At 40.8% G+C, this 22,046-nt stretch overlaps 1 protein-coding gene across 5 annotated transcripts in view; it reads right to left on the reverse strand.

Moving 5' to 3' along the window:
• TPK1 (thiamin pyrophosphokinase 1) overlaps positions 1 to 22,046 on the reverse strand; it is a 495,971-nt gene that overhangs the window by 72,645 nt on the left and 401,280 nt on the right. The gene's annotated exons all lie outside the window — the stretch shown is intronic.

Raw genomic sequence — 22,046 nt, forward strand, 5'->3', positions numbered from 1 at the left:
CGCAATTTTTCAGAACTGCCAGTGAACCAAACATTAGTTATCCATATAGGTCTAGTCAAAAATCAGGAAATTCAACATGTTAAAGTTGCTCCTATTATACATAGCAGGACTACTTATATGATTGTTTACAGTACTGGGACCTTAGAAGATTTATACATTTATTACCCAAGTTATTATTTATTAGTGGCACAGTTCTGGGGTTAACTGCATCTCTGCTCCCTCCAGTGTTTCCTCAATATTGCCCTGTTAGGTTTCAGGCCTCCAGTCGTCATCTCCCTACAGGGCAGAGTTTTAGGGTTGCAGCTCCCTTGGAATTTACTGAGCTTAACACAGCAGGTCTGACTTGAATCCAGTTCTGCTCGCTCCCAGGGGCTCTGACTAGGGTTGCCAATTTTGGTTGGATGTATTCCTAGAGGTTTTGCCACACGACAATCTAATTCCTGGAGAGTCCAGGACAATCCTGGAAGATTGGCAACTCTGACAGCATTTATCAGTGAGCGGCCAACATTCACAAAGCACAGTACATTTATTTTGGACAAAGTATTACCAAGAAAAACATATAATAAAACAACAGACAGACTACCCACATGCTAAGTTTTGCCAGGTGTTATCCATCCTCCATATGGAGGTTTCAAAGTCCTTCAAACCCTTCTAGCAAGGTTTTGCTCTCTTGGTGAAAGTCTCATGTCAGTCTGTCGATCAAGTGAGGGTCTACAAGTCAGTTCAGGCTGGCCCTTTATAGCAAAGCCCTGTTCTTTGTCTGCTGGGCCTCTTGAACCTGGTCAAACTCAGTATATGCTCTCCCCATCCCCCAGGGTGGCACGACTCCAGAGTTGTTTACTTGTCTAGGGATTTGCAGTAATTACCTCTCACTGATTTTAGTTCCAGTTAGTTGTACCTCTCCCCCATAGAATCAGAATACAATCCTTAGCTCACAAAGGTGCATCTAACATTTATAGATATAGCAGTCTCAAAGATATTGCATGTGCCCATAATATCTGTCACATCTCAATAGACTAGTTTGTGAAGTCTCCCAACTCCTAAGGTCTCACATCTGTCACAATTAGTATTACAGTAGTGCCTTGAGGCCCCCATTGTGCTAGGTACTGTACAGACACATGGTAAACAACAGTCCCTGTCCTGAAGGGCTTAGGATCAAAACAGAAAAGTACATTAAAAGAAGGGAAGGGAAACAAAGACACAAATAGATACACTGGCTTGTCCAAGGTCATACACAGCAGGTTGGTGGCACAGCCAGGTATAATAATACCTAGCTCTTATAAAGCTCTTTTCATCAGTAGATTTACCGAGGAGGTCAGTATCATCATCCCCATTTCACAGATGGGGAAACTAAGGCACAGGGAGGGAAGTGACTTGCCTCAGGTCACCCAGAGACAGAACTGGGTCTCAATCCAGTGCCCTATCCACTGGACCACACTGCCTCTTACCTAAAGCACAGCTGAAAAATTAACAAGAATGTAACACACATTATGTTTCTATTATGGTGTTAAATCTCAGTGAGAGCATTCAAACCACTAAGAACACAGCAAATTGATATTCATTGTAACATGCAATTATTAATACCAGCACTCATGAAGTGCTTTTTATATTCAAAGCACTTTGCAAACAATAGGGCCTATGCTCTCTCCCATCTGCGCAAGTCACTCCATTTGATGCTACTGGGAGATTTCCCTGTGTGAAGGGAACTCAAGTCTAGTGTTGCAAATGGTGCTTTTTACAAATATCACAGTCCTGAAGTTCCTCCCACCCCTTATTAATTTTTTATGCTTGGCTTGACAAAAGTTAAGTTTACAAACAAAATGAAGAACTGTCATGTCCCTTTCTGTACATGACTGAGCCATCTAGGAGCGCCTCAGCTCCCAAACACCCTTGGTTACATGTGAGACTTGCTGATCAAGTCAATGACTCATTCCTCAACTGTCAAACAGGGAGTTTTCATTTTGACAATGTTTAGCTTCTGAAGAAGAAAATGCTGACCCATAAATTCTCCCTTGATCAATATATATTATCTCTTTGCATATATATAGAAGTCAAACACAGGTTTATATGCAAAGAGATAATAGGTATAATCCCCAAAAAGGACCAACTGCCCTTTCAGGCATAATTCTGCGGCTTTTTAACTAATCTCACGACATGTGTGATGGGTAACTCCACCCTGTCTGATTAGAGAGTAGTTTATTTGTTTCCTGTGGAACAAAACAGCTTTACGAAAGAATCAGATACTGTGTAGCTCTGGGATGTAAATAATGTGTAAAATACAAGAAACTGCAGCATCCATTGTGATCTCGGAAGCTGCTCCTTCCCTAGCAGGGTCTGTGCTGGGGAGAGACCTTCATTGAAGTTCCCTCTGTGCCCACCCAAGGTGGGGACTTTCTCCAGGTGGAACTAGCCCCCAAGGGCAGCCCTGGGCTCTGCTGAGTTTAACTCTTGATCCAGAGAGTATGCACAGACCCTTTAACAACAACTAACAGTTGTCTTTCAAATGCTTAACGACCTAACTTTGATACCATCTCTCCTGCTGCATACATCCAGTTTCCATTTCTGTTGAACACAGACATGTAACTTCTTAAAAAACAAAACAACCCAAAACCAACAAAAATACCACCAAAGCTTTCTTTCCTGAAACAAGTTACTGCCCAACTCATCTTCTGTTACGAAATATAAATCATTGCCGGACCCCATGGCCCTACGCCACAAAAGCTCTTAAAATCGTCTCACCAGCTGAGAAGTTGTCCCAAATACTGTATTGCACAAAGCGTATTGTATCATTGATATTGTCATGCAAGTGATTGAGATTGCCCAGAGTACATGAGGATATGCAAACAATTTTACAGACACTTCTGGTTGCTCTATGAGGATTGCTAAGGAGGATTTTAAAAATGAGCTTTAAACCATTTTATTTAATTCACCTTAAAAGTTGTTCTGAGTCAAATGTTTTCAAAACTCAGATATTTTAAGGGAAATAATGAATATTGTTAAGAATCCAGTTTATAAAAGGAGAAAATCATGGGAAAATGAGGCAAACTTTATGGGAGAATAAAATTATGGCAGAATTGCTGAAGAGCATTCCGAAGATACCATGTTTTATTCTAAATTATTTAATAAAACAGTAACAACACTTTGTGCTTATAAAGTTCCTTTGCATCCCACAATCTCAACGTCCTTTATTAATTATTTAAGCTGCCAAATGCTCCTGTGAGATTTAGCAGGTAAGCATTATTAGACCTATTAAACACATATAAACCAAAATTACGATGCTAAATTATATGCAGAGTTATTTCTTTTTAAATTGATTTCTCTCTATAAAAGAAGATGCCGAGTTTACTATTACTTTTAGAACAGGATTTTATGGGTCAAATCTTTAGTAGGTAGAGTTTCACTGCACATTTGCATATACAATTACCCAATTAGCATGCAAAACCTGGGTAATAGTGCACACAAATGGATAGCAAGGCAAGCACAATCCAAACCAGAGTTGGTGATGGGATGGAGAAACTGACATGCTGATCAGTGGTCCATCTGCTCCTGTTTCTGACAGTGGCCAGTTCCAGTCAATTCAGAGGCAAGCATAAGAAACCCTGTATTAGGCAGTTATGGGATAACTTACCTCCAGGAAAAGTTTCCTCCTAATCCCCTACAGGGTTGTTACATGCTATGAAACATAAATGTTTATATGCCAAAGTCTTTTTAAAATATTTACTATTTTAACTCTGGATGGTTTCATTACCCATATGACTATACAGTAGTCTTGGATTCCTGCTAAGCTCTTGGCCTCAATAACACCTTTCAGCAATGAATTCCAAAGGCAAACCACACATTGTATAAAATTGTTTTCTCTTATCAGTTTTCAATTTTCTACCTTTCAATTTCACTGAATGTCCCCTGCTGACTATGTAGTCTGCATTTTGTTTAAGTTCCAGAAGAAATGAATATTTACAGCAGTAATCATTGATAAGTAGTGCCATTTTAACTAAGGTTTCAGAGGCATACACTGAATTATGAATTGATAAAATGCAGTGCATCTGTTCTCAAATGTTAGGTACCCAGAGTAGGATAATTTTACTTATTGTTTTATTACAAAAGCTCATCTTACTGTATGAGACTGACTACTCGAGCCAGCTATCAATACAGGAATGTCTAGGGTAATACGATTTCCTTCCTTTTGCATTCAGAAAAGCAACTGGTCCATTTCTTTGGTGCTGGCAGTTCTGAAGTTCACATGAAATAATTACTGTGGTTGTTACTCCCAACCAAATTAGTGATGGTGGAGACTGAATTATTGTGTCTAGGCTGTAGCTGGAGCTATATATTTGAATCATACTATACCAGCACTAGCAAACCTTAATCTGACAAGGCCTAAGAACTAAAATACTAAATAGTTTCATGTATTTTTTTTTCTTTCCCAGACAAGAAACAATGGCACATTTTTTCTTTTGCTGAAGGGAATAAACAGCTTAGAAACTTAGACCCTCATTGCCAATACGATACATTAACTCATCAACCGTTGGGGACGTTGGCTTCAATGTCATCTGCTCCCACCAGGCTTTCAATTTATTACAGAGGAAAAAACTTGGACCAAACCATCGAGCCAGTTCATTAATGATGTTACACTCCTATACTCTACCAACGGGACCTGGTTTCAACAATTAAAGATAATGTCTTTGAACACCGTGCCAGAATGAGGTCAATACAATGAACACCCATGGAGATTCTGGACTGGATAAAATACTACTGTGAGAAGGCCTCTCCTCTTTCACAGCTTCTCAGATGTCTGCTGTCAGTGAATGCCTTCAAAAGGCTGGCTTTTGCATTCTACTTCTTTCAGCCTGCATAAAGTTTATAATCATTTTATTCTGAGATGACATGAACAAGCCAAAGTTAGCAGGTGCAAGTCTCAGGTACTAGAAAGTATGCAATGTCAAATTTCTAAAATAATGCAATTTTATCCCCTGATTTATAAAGACAGTTCCTTTGATTATTTTTTGATGCTTTGGTTTATCTGAATGGAATGAAGAAGTTCTTCCTCACCTGGATTTATACACACTGGTTTATGTCCACTCTCAGCTATACCCACACTGCTTCACTGACCTGCACTGTATTGCAGCTAGTAGAGCAGAACTGTGTACAATTTTTTCTAATTACATCCAGGTATATACATAAAACTGGCAAAAATGATTCTGCTACCCTTATAAACATTCATCGACTCTGAGTACAGACACAAGGCTACACAGGTCCAAGAGCAGAAGCCAAGACAAGATAAAGTATTGGCTACTCAGATGTTTTCTTTGTAATATAGTACATGAACAAGTTCCCCATGTATTCAAGCTGTATCTATTACAAGGTATGTATTATTTATTCATATTGCTTGAACTAGTCCCTGCATTGATTCCGTTATATTTCAAGACATCTGATTGAAAAGTCAGCTAAGAGGGAAAGGGCAGATCCATTTATAGGGACCTCTGACATCCTTGGGGGGGCTTCGTCCAGTTGATGTCATGTAATTCTTTGCCCTCTACCTCATACATTACTTTTCATGTATCTCCATTCTCCTATAAGTAAATCAAATGACCTGTTCAAAAATCAAAAGTGAAATGTTTTAGCTCATGGCAGAACAATTCAAGGAATAAAAAAAGATCTTGAACTTCTAATTATCCTACAATGGCCCAACTGAACATAAAAAGAATAAATCAAGTAAGAAAATACTACAGCGGCAGTCAGCAGATATATTTCTCTCTGATTATTATATACTCTGTCAATGTCAAACTCTGTCATTAGCATGTGCAATCCCCTTTTCTTTCCCTCCCTCTCCCCCGTTACCCTAGTGAAAATGTTTGGTGGTGGCATAAAAGTCACAAAGAGAAAACGGCTGCAGTCAGAATTCTGACTCCTTAGGGTACTACCAGCTGCTAGTGTGTTTCCAGGACACAAAAGAGTTTATAGAGTAACAACAATATTGAAAACTGTTTCATCTAATGAGTTAACACTACACTACCGTTTTGCCTTTTCACTATAGGTAGTGCTATGAGCTACAAAGGTGCTTATGGAATTTTTCCACATGCCTTTTTTCCAAACCCTAAAGCGGGCTCATAAAAACAAAATCCCTAAACGCAACATGCACTAGACTTGAATCTTGTGTGTTCATATGTCCTGCTACTCTCACACTTTCCATAAAACGATTCTCAAAGGCCAGCAGAAAGAGAGTACATCAGAGGGGCTACATTCAGAGATGAGTCTAACCTGACAACTTATTGTAATACATCTCTTAGGGTCTATTATTTTAGATCCCTTATGTTTGCTTATTCCCCCATACACATCAGTCTCTAATTAGCCCTCAATCAGTGGAAGGGAATCAGTGATCATACTGGCCCAATTTAAAAATGGGTAAATTTAGATAGAATAATCAGATAATTTTTCCTATTAGGATTAGGCTCTGGAATAGTCTCCTAAGCACAGGTGCAAATGCCTGATTGTTTGGAACATTTAAAACCAGGCTGGACAAAACACTAGGGCACAGACCCTCAACGTGGTGTAAACTGTCAATGGATTATGACAACTTACAATAGCTAAGAATGTGCCCCAGATAATATTTTGTAGAATACAATCCTGCATTGGCAGGAGAAGAGTCTAGAGACATTAAGATTTTCTAGATGTCTGAGTCTGTGAATTCACGCCCCACATGGAAACACTGAGGATCTGTTACTGTCAGCCGCAGGAGATTAAAAGTCACCAGCTGGGAAAAAAATGAAATGACAAAAAATTATATATTTTGATCTGTATTTTGATTTTTTAAACACCCCCTGCCAACCCCATTGTGTGTGATAAGTGCTCCCACTCCCTCAGAATTTATTGGGTAAGATCAGTTCAGCTCCCTACCCCCCGCAGCTCACTCCCCCACTCCTCCTGTGGTTCTTTACCCCCACTTCCAGGCCTGAGGGGGCTGCTGCAGGGTCTCCCTTCGCCTTCGTAGGGAGAGGCAATTTCAGGGGCTCTACCCCTCCCCCCGCCCAACTGTCCTGTCCCAGGAGGCAAGACCATCCCTACCAATTATGGTGCCCTATGCAGCCCAAGCACCTGCCCTGCCCTCCCCCCCTCCCCCCGCAGCAGAGGGTCTGGGCTGTGCTCAAGGCCTGCAGTTGTGGGGGGCACCACAGGCCCAGCCCGGGGGATTAGCGGGGAGGGGTCTGGCAGCAGGAAGCGGAACAACCCGCCCCAGCCCACTCCATTCCCCCTGCCCCAGCAGTGTCGTACAGGGGAGGGGTCTTGGGGGAAGGGATTTCCCCCCCCCCCCCCCCGCACTCACCGGTGGCGGGAAGCAGAGTGATACAGCGGGGAGCCAGCGGAGCGGGCTGGGGCTGAGTTGCTCTGCTTCCCGCCATCGCCAGTGAGTGCAGGGGTAGGCCTGACCCCTGCTGCCATCGCCAGGCCGTCCCGCTAATCCTCTAGGCCGCATCCCTCGCTGAGGGAAGGGGCTTGGGGGAAGGGGTGGAGGGAGTTCTCCAGGCCCTGCACCCCCCTAGGAACACATGGGCCAGCTGGGAGATGGGATTGGCCGCCGGTGCTGCCGCATATGAACCATGCAGCTGCATAGGGCACCAAGAAATTTGGGGAAATTTGTGCCCTACGCAGTTGCATATTCTGTGTATGCCTAAGGACAGCCCTGACAGGAAGGGTGCTGCAATAGGGAGGAGTAGATACGCTGTCCTGTCTGTTTCTCTGATGAGGGGCGAAGGGAGAGCAGAGCTGCACTAAGTTACTGGGCTCTTTGCTCCCTCCTCCCCCCTTGTGAGAGCAGGGAGCATGGAGGGAAGAATGCAAGATGCACTCCAGCATCCTTGGAAATCCTGTTGCTTTAAAAATAATAATCATGAGTTGACAATACTACATATATTCACTTTCCAAGGCAGCTACCTCGTCTCCTGGTTAACCTTACTAAAAATAGCAGTTATGCTGGCAATTAAATATCAACAGGATGTTGACCCTGGGACCAATTTTATGAGACTTTGAATTAAAATTCTACTGCTGGTTACACCTATGTAACATCTAAGTGCAATGAGGGTGCATAAGTGTAACAGAGCAGAATTTAGCCATCTATTATGAAAATAAAGCGATGGTGGTAGTAAAAACTCAGACATGTTCAAAATAATAAACTGGGTTTATAAAAGTGAAAATCAATTTCCTTGTTCTATTTTTTTCTTTCCAGAAAAAAAAAAAAAAGATTATTTAGCTCAGATACATGTGACTTTTAGCAAGCTAATGCCCCCGTGCGTCAATTTCCTATTCTGTAGAACGGGAATCGTGACACAGAGCCCATTTGTGGTTCACTACTCTGTCAGCAGCTCTTGTCACGCCTGACATACTCACTACACTTAATACACTTGTAATCTGTATCTAAAAGGTGGCATGTAAGATATCATTGGAAAACTAATAACTCACTGTCATGAATATGCTTGCATTGTGTATGCATAAGCATGTACAAAAAGTTATGAACATGCACTAGAACTATACTCTTAAAATGTCTTTGGCAAGCAATGTATAAGTAATGTATAAGCACAATCTACCTTAGATAAAGAAATGTGTATTTGATTCTCTGAGCTGCTAAATTGTCAGGCAGAGACAATGCAAGTCCATTTTTACATAAGAGGTAAACAAAGCTATCAAGCCAACAAGTGTGGGAGATGACAGCAGGGTGTCTACACCCAGCATGAGAGAGAAGCTTAGTATGGGTTTTACTTTTCAAAGAATACATTTCAAAGGTTTACTGGTCTATAAACATGGGGGCGGGGGGAGGGGGCTGAACCTCAAGTGATAAGCAATTCAATCAACTGATTGTATACAATATTACTATATTATTAAAGAGTATTGAGCTGGGTCTTTTATGAAAGCCTGTGCTACACTAGTGATTCATATAATTGTGAATTGTATGTATTAATACTACATAAGGAATGAGGAATACTCTTTAATATTATGCTTTACAGTCTGTGACCCGAACAAAGGGAGAAACAGGTTTTCCCAGCCATGAGGGAACATCACAGCTATCTACCTGTCTCTGAAGAAATTAAGCAAGGTGTGACCAAAACAAAAATGAAAGCTCCATTTACATAGAAATCATACAGCGGGTTCGGAAGCCCACAGGAAGGGAAGAACAGCAGGAAGTCATCCTGTCTCTTGAAGCAAGGTCATTGACGTATGGAAGATATAAGCAAAGACAGAAGCCATCTTTGGCATCCATCACTAGACAGACAAAGGAAGAGCACTCTTGCAAACTGAGAAAGATGGGTCCATCAACCAAAAGAGGTTGAAGTCTCTGGGAAGTGAATATTGATGAGGAAAAAAAAAACCCCATCTTGAACAAAGAGAGTACCTTGCTAGGTTAAGTTCTACACTTTTAGATGCACGTTTTCACCTATAGTTTCTTGTAACATTTTCTAACTTTATTCCTTTTACTTGGCATCCCTTAAATTTATTAACAAAAACATAGGTTTGTGGGTTTTTTTGTTTTTGTTTTTGTTTTTAACTATAAACCAACACGGTGCTGTATTTAAGATGAAGGATGTATTTACCACAGTTAAATAAATAAGCTGCAATGTGCTTTTGTGTCAGCAGAAGTAGAAACAAAATTTATTATTTCTCTGAACTGTCCAGGAGAGGGCTGGACACTGCAGAGCATATGGTTTTCCCAAAATTCAGGACTGCGAGTGTGTTGGGGTCACAGTCACCTTGCTGGTTGTAACCAAGGTTGGCGGAAGCCAGAGTGGGGCTGTAGCGAGGCTGTTGGGGTCAGAATAGCTAAACCAGGGCTAGCTGCATAGCACGCTGACACTCAGGGAGTAACCTGCATGCTTGCACAGTGGTTGTAAGTGTCCCACACTGGAAGCTACAGCAGCAAAGCACTGTAATGGCACCCAGGGTTGCGGGGCAAGTGGAAACACAGCCCCTTACTGGTCTGGATTGTATCCTAAACCCTGTCACAAGAATATAGTATTTTTCCTACCACACAGATGTTGTCAGGTTAACAAATATATTAACATTCGTAAAGTGCTTGTAGATCATTAGATGGCAGGTGCTATTTAAGTACAATAAATCATTTCTTTGTGTATCTCCACTTCCTCCTCTGCAGAGACGCAGTAAGGAGGAAACTTGTCATTCTTCCTTTTATTAGTGAATGCAGCTGGGAGCTAAATACACTGGTGACTCTGACTAACTGATTTGCTAGTGTTTATGCACGTTGTAAGCAAGGAACACTAAATCAGAGCATAAACAAATCTTAGGTTAAACCCTAGCACATAATAAAAACTATGTTCTTGCAATTAGCAGTTCCCAATTTTATTTTCCCCGTTTAATTTTCAAATAATTCCTATACTAAAACATAACAGCAGATTGCACAGAGAGAAAATACTGAAATGGTTATTTTCCCCAAATTTAGAAACCATCTGTTTTGAAGTTTTATTTGGCAAAGCAAATTACAGGATTCACAGACCATCTAACTCTTAAATACATACAAAATATCCTTTTCCTAGTTTCTAAGAAGAATGTATTTAGATAAGTTATTCTGCATAATACGTCCAATTTATCCCTTTTCTATTAACTCCGGCATCTGTTTTGCTGCTGCTTTGTGTAACAATCGCATCAAGGGTGCTCACAAAGGTTAATGCAGACAATAGACTGGCAGTACTTTGAAGTGTAAAGAAACAGAGCTACCATTTCACTTGCATCTTAAAGGTCAACAAAATATAAGCTAATTCACTTCTCTTATACAGACACAAGAACAGGCTCATAAGATATGCACAGGCAAGTTTATTTTCAATACGGCAATGACACAGTGAAAGTAAGTTAGATTTCAGCACTGTAGCTAAACTGATGTCAAGAAACAGAGCATATAGAGCAAATACGTATAGAGCTGTAACAATTCTATGGTTGTCTTTGGTAATATTCTGTTATTAAAGTTTCTAGTGAATAGTTTATGTACAAAGAAAAGTTATCTTGCCATTAATAACTGAGTTATTTATACAATACCAAGAGCCAATGTTGAATCCAATCTGCTGTAAAACAATCTCTTTCAATTAATCTAGTTACCAAATATTGTTGTATTGATTGTCAAGTAATAGGCAAGTGGCAAATCAAATGAAATTATAGTATAATCCTGATTACATGAGCCCCCATCAGCCAAGCCTCCTTTTCTAAGGAACTGCTTGCTCATCTTGTTCCGTCAGCTTCCAATTATCAAAACACACTTGGTAGTGCTCAAGTGGCTCATATAATGGAAACTCTACTGCATGCTCTCATACAGCCCTAAGCATTGCATTTTACATTTCTTACAGGCCTCACCACTCTTACTGCCTGAATATATTCCAACAAAGCAACACAAAACCTTGGAAAGTAAGGAAAGAAATATAAAATATGAGAGATCACTGAAGAGTGATAAGAGATGGTTGGGTTCTCCTCTTTCTTCCCCCCCTTGAATAATGGATGGGCTGGCTCCCCCAGTATACACAATTTACTGAAGCTCAGCTGGGCTTAAAATCTCCACATGCTATGTCAAACTTTTAATTGTTTCCTTCTCCTGAACCTACTTCCCAGCTCCTCTTGTGTCCATTGTCTGAGACTTATCTTGGTACCAGGCACGTTGACAGCAATGACAAAGTTAATCAATCAATCATGCAACATCCCTGTGCATACCCCAGAATTATATTCTAGATCCCATATGCTGTTTAAAAGTTGTGGTTTGAATTCAAATTTGGTACATCAGCTCATAGGCGCCAACTCCGTGGGTGCTCCGGGGCTGGAGCACCCACAGAAAAAAAAAGTGGGTGTTCAGCACCCACCAGCCATCAATCAACTGTTCAGTGGCACCCGCTGATCAGTCCATTTGATGGCAAGTGGGAGGCACTTGGGAGAAAAAGGGCAGGAAGAGGCGGAGCGAGGGCAGGATGTGCTCGGGGAGGGGCGGAGTGAGGGCAGGAAGAGGTTGAATGAGGGTGGGGTCTTGGGGGAAGGGGCAGAGTGGGAGCTGGGCCTCGGGGTGGAGCCAGGATGGAGAACCCACCCAGAAAAATGAAAGTCGACGTCTGTGCATCAGCTTGTTGCTTACAGGTTCCACCCTTGCTATGGAAGAAACTAGTTACAAGGTTATATAATGGCAAACATATAAAGCCATCATCAATCACTCATCAGTTACAATTACCATTTGCATCCATTTATCTAATCACAGTCTGCAGTAACTGCCATACTTCAGCAGTTCAAAACCACTTTATTTAAAGATGGAAATGTTGAGCATAACTGCAACATAATTATTTTAACATTCTGTGGAGCTCTGTTAACTCATATTTCTGTCCCTTTTCAGGTTTAATATACATTAAAGAAAATGGCATTAATTTACATATACATACCCCCACTCTCTCATAAGCAGTGATATCCATGTGATAAACTGCACTTGGTATGAAACTTCGACCATCTCCTAAGCACTAAGCCCACTAATCCATCTCTGCTGGTACTACTACTATTTCAAACCTCTGTGCTACGTCTAACACGCATCATTTAAAAAACAAAACAAAACAACCCACCATAAAAATATTTCTCACTTTCCCTCAACTGTAGCATCCCTCCCATCCTCCTTTCCCAACTACACTGGCCTGATGTGTAATACTGACCCTTGGAATAGTGACAGCTTAAGTCTGCTGCCTTGCAACCCTGGAAGGCAAGAAATAGAAGCATTTTATCTGTCAATGACTGGGACATTGGGGCAGTCATGCTCGGGTTAAGAGCAGGAGTCAGGCCTACTGGATACAGCAAGAGCTGGTAGTCAGGAAACGGAGCCCAGTTTCAGAGCTGAAATCAGAAGTCAGGACTCAGAGCCAAGGGTCAGCACTAGGCTACCTGGAGCAGGGCAAAGTAGGAGCAAAGCTGGCAAAAGCAAGCACAGAAGCTATCATAGCGATGGGTGAATGCTTTGAGCAGCTGCTGCAGGGCTATGGCTGCTGCAGGGCTTAAGAGCTGGTCTGCTGACTTGTCCAACCAAGGAGGCAACCTACTGCTGCTGTTAGATTGCTCAGAGACTGGCTGTGCTGCAGGCCCTGATTCCTGACATTATCACTGGAAAGGGCAGAGTCCTACTTTTCCAACGACCATGACTCTCTTTGCTAGTTTGCAATAGGATTTTTGCTATACCAAGTAAACAGTGAAACCTTGAAAGTGAAGTGGTTATTCATCTATGTATTTTTCCAGAATAAGCGAACTATGGATGTAATTCAGCTTTCTACCCCAGGATTTTTGTGAACAACTTTATGGGGATTTGTAGGAATCAAAATCCAACTCCCCAGTCAACAGAGAGGCCCACAAGGTTGCACTGCAATTCCCACTTTGTGGCTGCTACACCAACGTAGATAAGTGTCTATATAATGCTGATAGACCCTGGTTGATGGTGGGCAGGATTGAACCTGGGAACCTTTGGACCTAAATGCATGCGCCTCTACTGCATGAGCTAAACACCACATGGCTCTTAAGCAAGGCTGTAACAGATTCATCAATCTCTAGATGGCCTAGGTGCCACTAGAGAAGGACAGAGCACTACATCAAACAAGCATGAGTTACACCTGCTAATTCCTTCATACCCCTGTGCAAGGTATTTGGATGACTAGATCCATGTCTTACACTGGAAAGTTTTAACAACTGACATCAACTGGGTCTTTGATCTTTATACAACAGACCTCATTAAAGTCAATGAGTGTCCTAAGTGCTCTTCATTCAGGGCTAAATGAGAGGAGCAATTAAGCCCCTTTTACAAAATCACAGCTGGAAACAATGGAAGCCATGGCCAAGGCTTGGCAGGCCTGAGCAAGGATAGGAAGAATAAGGGTATGTCTACACAGCAAAAAAACAAACAAACGAAAAAAAAAACACTCACAGCTGGCCTGTGCCACCCAACTCAAGCTCGTGGGGCTTGGGCTTGGGCTTGGGGGCTGTTTCATTGCTCTGTAGACGTTCAGGCCTGGGCCTGAGCTCTGGGACCCCTCCCACCTCACAGGGTTCTACAGCTTGGGACACAACCTGGCAAGGCCCTGAATATTAGCAAACTGTTAGAGCCAAAGGGGAACACGAGTCCCTTCCAGCTCAATGAGATAGCTATATCCTTAGATTCTAATTTAGCATTTATCTGCTATGGTTACGCTTATGATCCATTTTCTGACTGTGCACATTCATGACATATTGTGACCACAGGTGTAATCTGTACTGTGACAAAAAAAACCCCAGAGGATATAAAGTACTATCAGACTGCCTGGCCTATTCTGTAGATGGCACTGTATGTTAAACAATGATCTTTTCCCCTGCCTACCCTACAGATACTGTGAAGCATTATCTAAACACAGTATCTAACACAGCATGAAAAACATGCTTACTTACATCCAAGGGATCATTCCACAATATTAACCTTTAAGCATAACTCTGGAAGGGATCTCGAATTTGTAATTTAATTACCAGATTCCCCTTGGTAGGTCACTTACTTGCACTACTGCCCCAGTGAACCTGCAGGAGGTACTGCATAGAACGATTCCTAACGTCAAATCTTAGATATTTTTAAAAAGGATTATTTCTAATTATAGCAAACATGAAATATGTACTGCACAATGGCTCACATCCGTCCTTTTGAGAATCAAATGGCTGTGCATCACACAGTTAACAACAAGAGCCAGAAAGAAGTGGTGTGAAAACAAGACTGATTGGGGCAGCCGGGAATCATGTAAATCGAAGATTGAGAGAGACAGGAGCAAAAGAACAGCTGATTTTTGAAATGGGACACAATTGTTCAAGATGAATTTAGCTGTGGAGCTGAAGTAATACTGGAGCCATTAAACCACATCCTTCACTCCTTACTCAGACCGAACACTCACTGAAGTCAGTGTCAATTTTGTCTGAGTAAGAGATAAAGGACTGGGACTTTGACTTATAAAGCTGAGGAGGAAAGTTTTAGAACCATGGAGGAAAAGAAGTCCAAACTCTCTCAGGAGTACTTTATTTAGCTCAATAGCTCTTCCACTGGCCTGCTAAGCTGGGTGACCTCGGGCAAGTCATAGCCCATCTGTGCCTCAGTTTCCCCATGGGTAAAATGGGGATAATGATACTGACCTCCTTTGTAAAGTGCTTTGAGATCTACAGATGAAAAGTGCCACATAAGACCTAGGTATTATTATTTTATATAAAAATAGTTAGATAAATTACCGGTAGGTGACACCAAAGAATACGTAGCAAACTTCTTAAGTTTGGCAGAACCAAAAAACTTCTTGTGCACTGCAAGTGGTGTTTCCCAGCAGCTCTTTACATCAATTCTTAAGAAAAAGAAGGAAGAAAACTCTATTTAAAAGATTTGCTCCAGATTTTTGGTATTTTATGCGGTTCTATTATGAAAACTTGATATTTCATTTTAACTACCATTACAAAAATGCATTTTTGTTTTGGCTAGTTTGTCTGCAGGTTAATATTTTGTAGACCCCAGCATATAACATTATGTTAAACTTCTTTTCCATCCCCTCTACAAGGAGTGCTTTTTGCTATGTAGAGTATTTGTGGCATAAAAAGTTTCAACCCCAGTGAACAATCTTATAACCAAATATGAAAATAGACAGTTTGGCCATTTTTAGGTCCCATGAAGGCACAACATGTGGCTGCTGGAAGAAGCAATTTCAAATTTATTATGGGTAATTCTTTAGCTCAGAAATGTTATGTTCTCTTACTTACAAATTGGCAGGTTGGTACTATATCCTATTACTTTTGGCTATTTGAGACAAAATATAATTGATTAGAAACATTTCCATATGTACCAGAGTACATTGTCAACCAAATTGTCATAAGAGAGTGTACTAGATGCTTCAATGGCAGCTGTATCGATAGGATCTTACGGTGAGTTATAGGTCAACAAGCAAGAGAGTTGGGATATGAACAAGCTATGAACAAAATGTTTGAAGAACACTCGTTCACAGTAACCCTAGTCATGGTTTCATACTTTGCCTGGACAATCCAAAGCAAAATTAGGAAGAACTCATGTAAATTATGATTGCCATTCCAGAACACATAATATACGGGTCATGATTTTAAAGTCTGTTATTTTGCCAACTCGCAGAGATAGAAATGGGAGCTTTATAGCATTAGAGAGAGGAGATATTAGGGAGACCCAGCACTCATGGAAACTCCTGAGATTTATAGATTTAAAGTTACTATTACATTTTAGGTTATTTGGGAGGTTATGTCTCTCTCAGGATATGTCTACACAGCATCTAGGAGTGAACCTTCCAGCCCGGGCCCACAGACTCACGTCAGCAGGGTTGACGCTAGTACTCCAAAAATTAGTTGTACAAATGGTGCTTTTATGTTGTGGCTTGGGCTCTCAAGCTTAGAGAGAGGGGTGGGCTTGACAGCCCACACTGCTTCGTAAAACACCATCTACACAGTGAATATTTATGCACATGTTTAACTTTACTCAGTGAGTAATCCCATTGAAGTCCATTGTACTACTCGTGTGCCTCAAGTTAAGTAGGCATGTAAATCTCTTGGCTGGGCCCACACATCATCTGGATTTAGCATCAAGAAGTTCTACATAATTCCCTAAGCCTTCATGATTAAGATGAGTGAGACATTTGCGCACTACTTCAATGAGCATAGAATCAAGCATCTATAAAATATTAATTCTGCAACATATATGGCATATACAAAATACAAGACAATGTGGTAGGATTGAAAAGGTTTTATTTTATAGGTTCCTTACTCATGAATAGTAAAGCTGTTCATAAGTTATGCAGGTCATCCCAAGTTCATGTTATTAAAAACTTTTTAGTCATGCACCATATCACCATGTATGCTGTATATGCCATATACTTCATAGAAAATCTTACAAATATTTAGAGAATTAAAAAATAGTTACTGTTCCTATGACATAATAAAAGAATAAAGTAGCTACAGATAAAGTATGAAGAGCAATCAGTACCTTTTGCTAAGTAATAAAACAAATATAGATTCAAATCTCTAGAGCCTTTCCAAGTTTTACATCTAGATACTAGACAAAAAGTACAATATTTGGAATTGATGTGAGCCTGACTTTTTTAGCGCCTACCATACCATCTAGAACAGCAAATAATGTATTATTGCTATTAAATAGGCTGATGATTGGAAACACACCACCAGTTTATAAAAGAAGATCCTATATTTTAAGTAATTATCAGCCAATTTCAGAGCTACTAAATGCAGTAAAAAAACCCTGAAGGATACTAATTCATTCACACCTCCAAATCAGTTCTTGATTTGACAATACCACAGTGCTAATAAGAGCACAATACAGATTTCTGAGGGAAAAACAGCTTTCTACAATTAATGAGTTCATAACATTTTTCTATAATACATCGTTTTATAAAATGAACATGATTGATTTTTTTCTTTAAAAAAATAAACCCATACCACCATCCCTGATGTAGCACCTCCAACTGATTTGCTTCAAAATTAAGAGCCTTATTTTTGATGAGTGCTCAGATAGCTGATTAGAAAATTGTCTTACAAACACAGTCATTAAACAGTAAGCCAATCAGGAGAGCTACAGTGGTGCTGGAGGCAGGGTGTAAATTATAATAAAGTAATGTGCCACATTGGGGGAACCTAGCGGTGCAATTACGAGACATTTTTTATTGATCGTTAGATTATAACTGCTACACTCTGGCTTGTACCAGCAATTTATTATATACTATGTGTGTGTGTGTGTGTGTATACACACACACCCCTCTACCTTGATATAACGCTATCCGCTGGAGCCAAAAAATCTTACCGCGTTATAGATGAAACCACGTTATACTGAACTTGCTTTGATCCACCGGAGGCCCACCCCCCCGGAGCACTGCTTTACCGCGTTATATCCGAATTCGTGTTATATCGAGGTATAGGTGTATATATTTTCTATACTGTAGGTGCAGAAAATAGAGAGGAATATGCATTCGCTATCTATTTGCTATATGTCATTTATTTCATCGAGCTATTATCATTATAGATGAAGATGCTTTGACTGGTTTGAAAATGTTTACTGTTTTTATCAGTATTTCCTTATAATAAGTAAATGAAATCTCTTTCCAAACAAAATATTAAGTTTGGTCATTATATACAGACATATATACACATACGCATAATATGTGAGTATGTGTAGATTATCGCTCCCCTCCCCCCCACCCCAAAATGGAAAATACCTTAAAAGAGCATTAAGGTGTCAAAAGCAAGAACTCCAAAGTTGTCTCTGCAACTTTAATATTGCCCTTTGTATGTATGCATTATAACACAGTCTTTAATTACATGATCTCATACTATTTTTTTCACAGGACCCCTGATTCACTCAGTGCATAGGATGGATCTGCTCTGGGGATGAATCTGAGTTATGTAGTGAATGAAGCTTTTATGTGTATGAACCCTGCCGAATTCCATCATGTGGGGTCATAATGACCTCTACATGTGTCAGAAGCACAGTTGGAACCTTCAAATCCACAGCACAGAACTAAAGGAATAACTGACAGCAAGATAAGATTGTCATCCTCTATTTGGACCAGGCACTAAGAGGACTACGTTAACATGAAATAGGTACCTTTTAAAGCGTACTAACAGAGCCTACCTGGGCAATTAGAGAGCAGCACATTAGACAAACCCACTGTTTGGGGAAAAACAGATTTGCCACAATGCTCTATATCTGGAATCTAGGCAGAAAACAGATAATTCCAAATCATACCCATTTTAGTCAAGATTGCTATAGGCTACAGTTAAGTGTCACACTGAATCACATATGAGCATGGACCATATATTTTTCTGTGCATTGTACAAAGCCAAAAGCATGCACGGTATTCAACAGAACATCACCACCAACACCACTGTACCATCACATGGTGGTGAGGGAAAAAGCCTTTACTCTTCTATAGAAATAATTATGGACTGATGGCATAAACCAAAAGAGACCAGAGTGTTGTAGGCACTAGAGCGAGGTGAAATATCGCTGAAAAATGTAATTTGGGAGCAACCAAAACTATTCACAAATTTGTGTGAAGTTTAGCAAATAGTTTTGGCCAAATAAAAAATATTAGATTTTTTTTTGTATTTTGAAAAAGTCAGAATGGTTCATTTTGAATTGTCATTTCGTTTGACCTGAAGGAAAGTTTGTTGGTGTTTCATTTCAGCAAGGGGGGGGGGGAAATAAAATCAGTTTTGGTTTGAAATTCTCCTCCTTCGGTTTCAGCCACCACACTGAAAAATCAATTATTTACTCAGCTCTATTAGGCACCCTTTGGAGGCAAACTGTTTAATCCCACACTGAAGTACCAGAACTCTGGAGTCTCTTTTACTGCTTGACAAAACACACACTTATCCCACTACACTGGTAGCTGGAAATTCTAACTGACAGAATGTGGGAACAGCTACACTAAGACTCAAAATGGAAAGTGAAGGGTGGGAGTAGGGGGGGGTGAAAAAAGAAAGGGCAAAAGAAGAATAAACCAACATAACCAGCACCAGTTGGCACCTTTATTATGACAACTTAGGTGAGGACAAGAGCACAGAGAAGGTAATGTTTCTCAGCAGCCCTGGGATGAAGATAACAACGAATTACACTGATTTTTGCAGTATACAGAATTAAAACATACATTTGCAAATATGCTAATTGGAAGCACATCAATTTTTAAGTGTACAGTCTAATAATTAGCTCTATGCACAGGCAGTTTAAAAACAAATACAATGGGATAAACTATATATTTCTTTAACTTAGTTCATGAGCTAACACATCCCACTTTTAAGTTACAGGAACTTGAACCAGGCATGATTGATTTGTCCTTCTTTCTGTCCTTGCCCTTTTGTGATTCTGCAGAGAACACTAGGAACCAGCAATAACTCACCACATGCCTCAGAGATCTTTTTTGTTTTTGGAAATCTCTCAGCAACATGACATCTCACATTTGTTACGGCTGATTCTGGGCATTTAAATATGCAAACAATTAAAGTATATTTGCAAGGCATATGACAAATGAGCATTTGCACACTGGCCAATTTTTCATTGACTTGCATTCAAGAACACGATTATATTTCAGCTTTGCCTCCACAGTTGTCTAAATGAGTTGATTTCCTAATATTCATGTGGGCAGGTTGACTGATGAGAATGACTTTAGTATAAACTCAAGAGTCTCTCTCCTGGACAAATTCCACTCCCATTATACTGGTATAAATTCATAGTAATGGTTGCAGTCAGTGGAGCCACTCTGGATTTAAAATGGTGTAATGAGAGTAGAATCTGATCCTTTTCCTCTTCCGACATTTCTTCCCCTGCCACACAACAAAAAGCCTTCTAAATTTTTTACACTTCTTACTTGGCCTATTTCTGTTGATTTTTAAGTGATTTTAGTATTTTAAATTAAGTCTTTGATCTATATAAATGAGGTGAAGTACCAGAGCTGGGACTGGAGCTAAACTGGTCTTGAAAGGACATAGAGGAGATGCAAGGGGAAGAAAGATTTCATTCTCCTGAAACCTCTCCTACACCAAATGTCTGAAGAAATGTACCACTGTACGTACTTAACAGTGGAACACAGCAGGATTCAAACATCGGGCAGGCTAATTCAGTCTGGTTTTACTTACAGTTATGTTCCCAAACCATATAAGAGGGGGAAATTTCTTTATTGCAGAAGAGCTGGAACCTTCCCCCAGATTTCAGTGGATGTCTGGATTTGGGGAGGAGATCCAGACTTGAGGTTTGCGCATAGACTCTGCTTTTACCAGGAGGGACCAAAAACCCAGCTCCAATGCCTCCATCACACACTTATGATCCAAATTTTGTGGCTCAGTCACAACTGTAAACATTACTTTTAGGTTTTAAAACTTGCAGCTACCATAAACTGAGCTGAGCACTGCTTCAGTGTGGAACACTTCCTAGTTTTAAAATATTTTATGCATTAGGCAGTGCCCCTGTCATTGCTTTGTTAACTGTTGTTCAGCTTTGACATCAGTCTGCCCGCACTAGGACATCAGCCTCAGTAAGTATATTTCAGCAGGCCTTGTCTTATAATAACTGATCAGCCTCCTTGAAGGCAGACAACAAAATGCTTACAGCTGAGCAGCTAATTTGCTGGCAACAGGCTGACACTGCCCAAAGTGACTGTAGCAGCAGCACTGATTCTGATGCCCAGTGCTAAACAGAATTTTAAAAATAAGGAAACTGGAAGGAAGCAAGGTACTGCCCATAGGAGCTCTGAAAATGTTTCCCAGTTACCGAACTAGAAATATATTTATTTACTAATAGAATAGAAGGGGACTGGATGCTTCAAACTGTTGATTGTGAAGCCTTTCACCTACCGGTCCCTAGTTAAAATCCAGCCCACGCTGGAAATTGCTGCACTCTGACAGCTGTTTGGCAGCCTGTAGAGATGAGTTTCATTTAGTTGTCTCTATCCAATTTTTAGTGGCCAAGTCTCAGTATCATAAAAGCCATCATCACAACCAGGCCCAATCATTTAACACTCTGAGAAGAGGCACCACGGATTAAAGGGGTGTGTTGATTATTTGCCCGCCCTAACTGGAAGGAGGCCCATTGGCAGGGCATGATGGGGAAGCTTGGATTGCTGTGGACCATACTGTATCCGATTTGTGGGAATAAACAGCTCTGCACAGTCTCCACTACTGTTAATTCAGAATATTTCCTGAACAATAAACCCATAAAATAAAAGAGACTAGGGTTACCATACGTCCGGTTTTTCCTGGACACGTCCGGCTTTTCGGCAATCAAACCCCCATCCGGGGGGAATTGCCAAAAAGCCGAACATGTCCGGGAAAATGCCGGCCAGGTACTTCCCCTCCCGCGGCGGCTCTGTTCCTCCCCGGACTCTTTGGCTCTGTTTAAGAGCCGAGCTGCCCGAGCGTTATGGGCTTCAGGCAGCCCCCTTGCCTCCGGACCCCAGCCGCCGGCCGGGCACTTCCCCTCCCGGGCTCTGGCAGCGCAGGGTCCAGAGGCATGGGAGCTGCCCGAAGCCGGTAGC

This window comes from Trachemys scripta, chromosome 2 (genome assembly GCF_013100865.1).
Source record: "Trachemys scripta elegans isolate TJP31775 chromosome 2, CAS_Tse_1.0, whole genome shotgun sequence".
In the NCBI taxonomy this organism is placed as follows: domain Eukaryota; kingdom Metazoa; phylum Chordata; order Testudines; family Emydidae; genus Trachemys; species Trachemys scripta.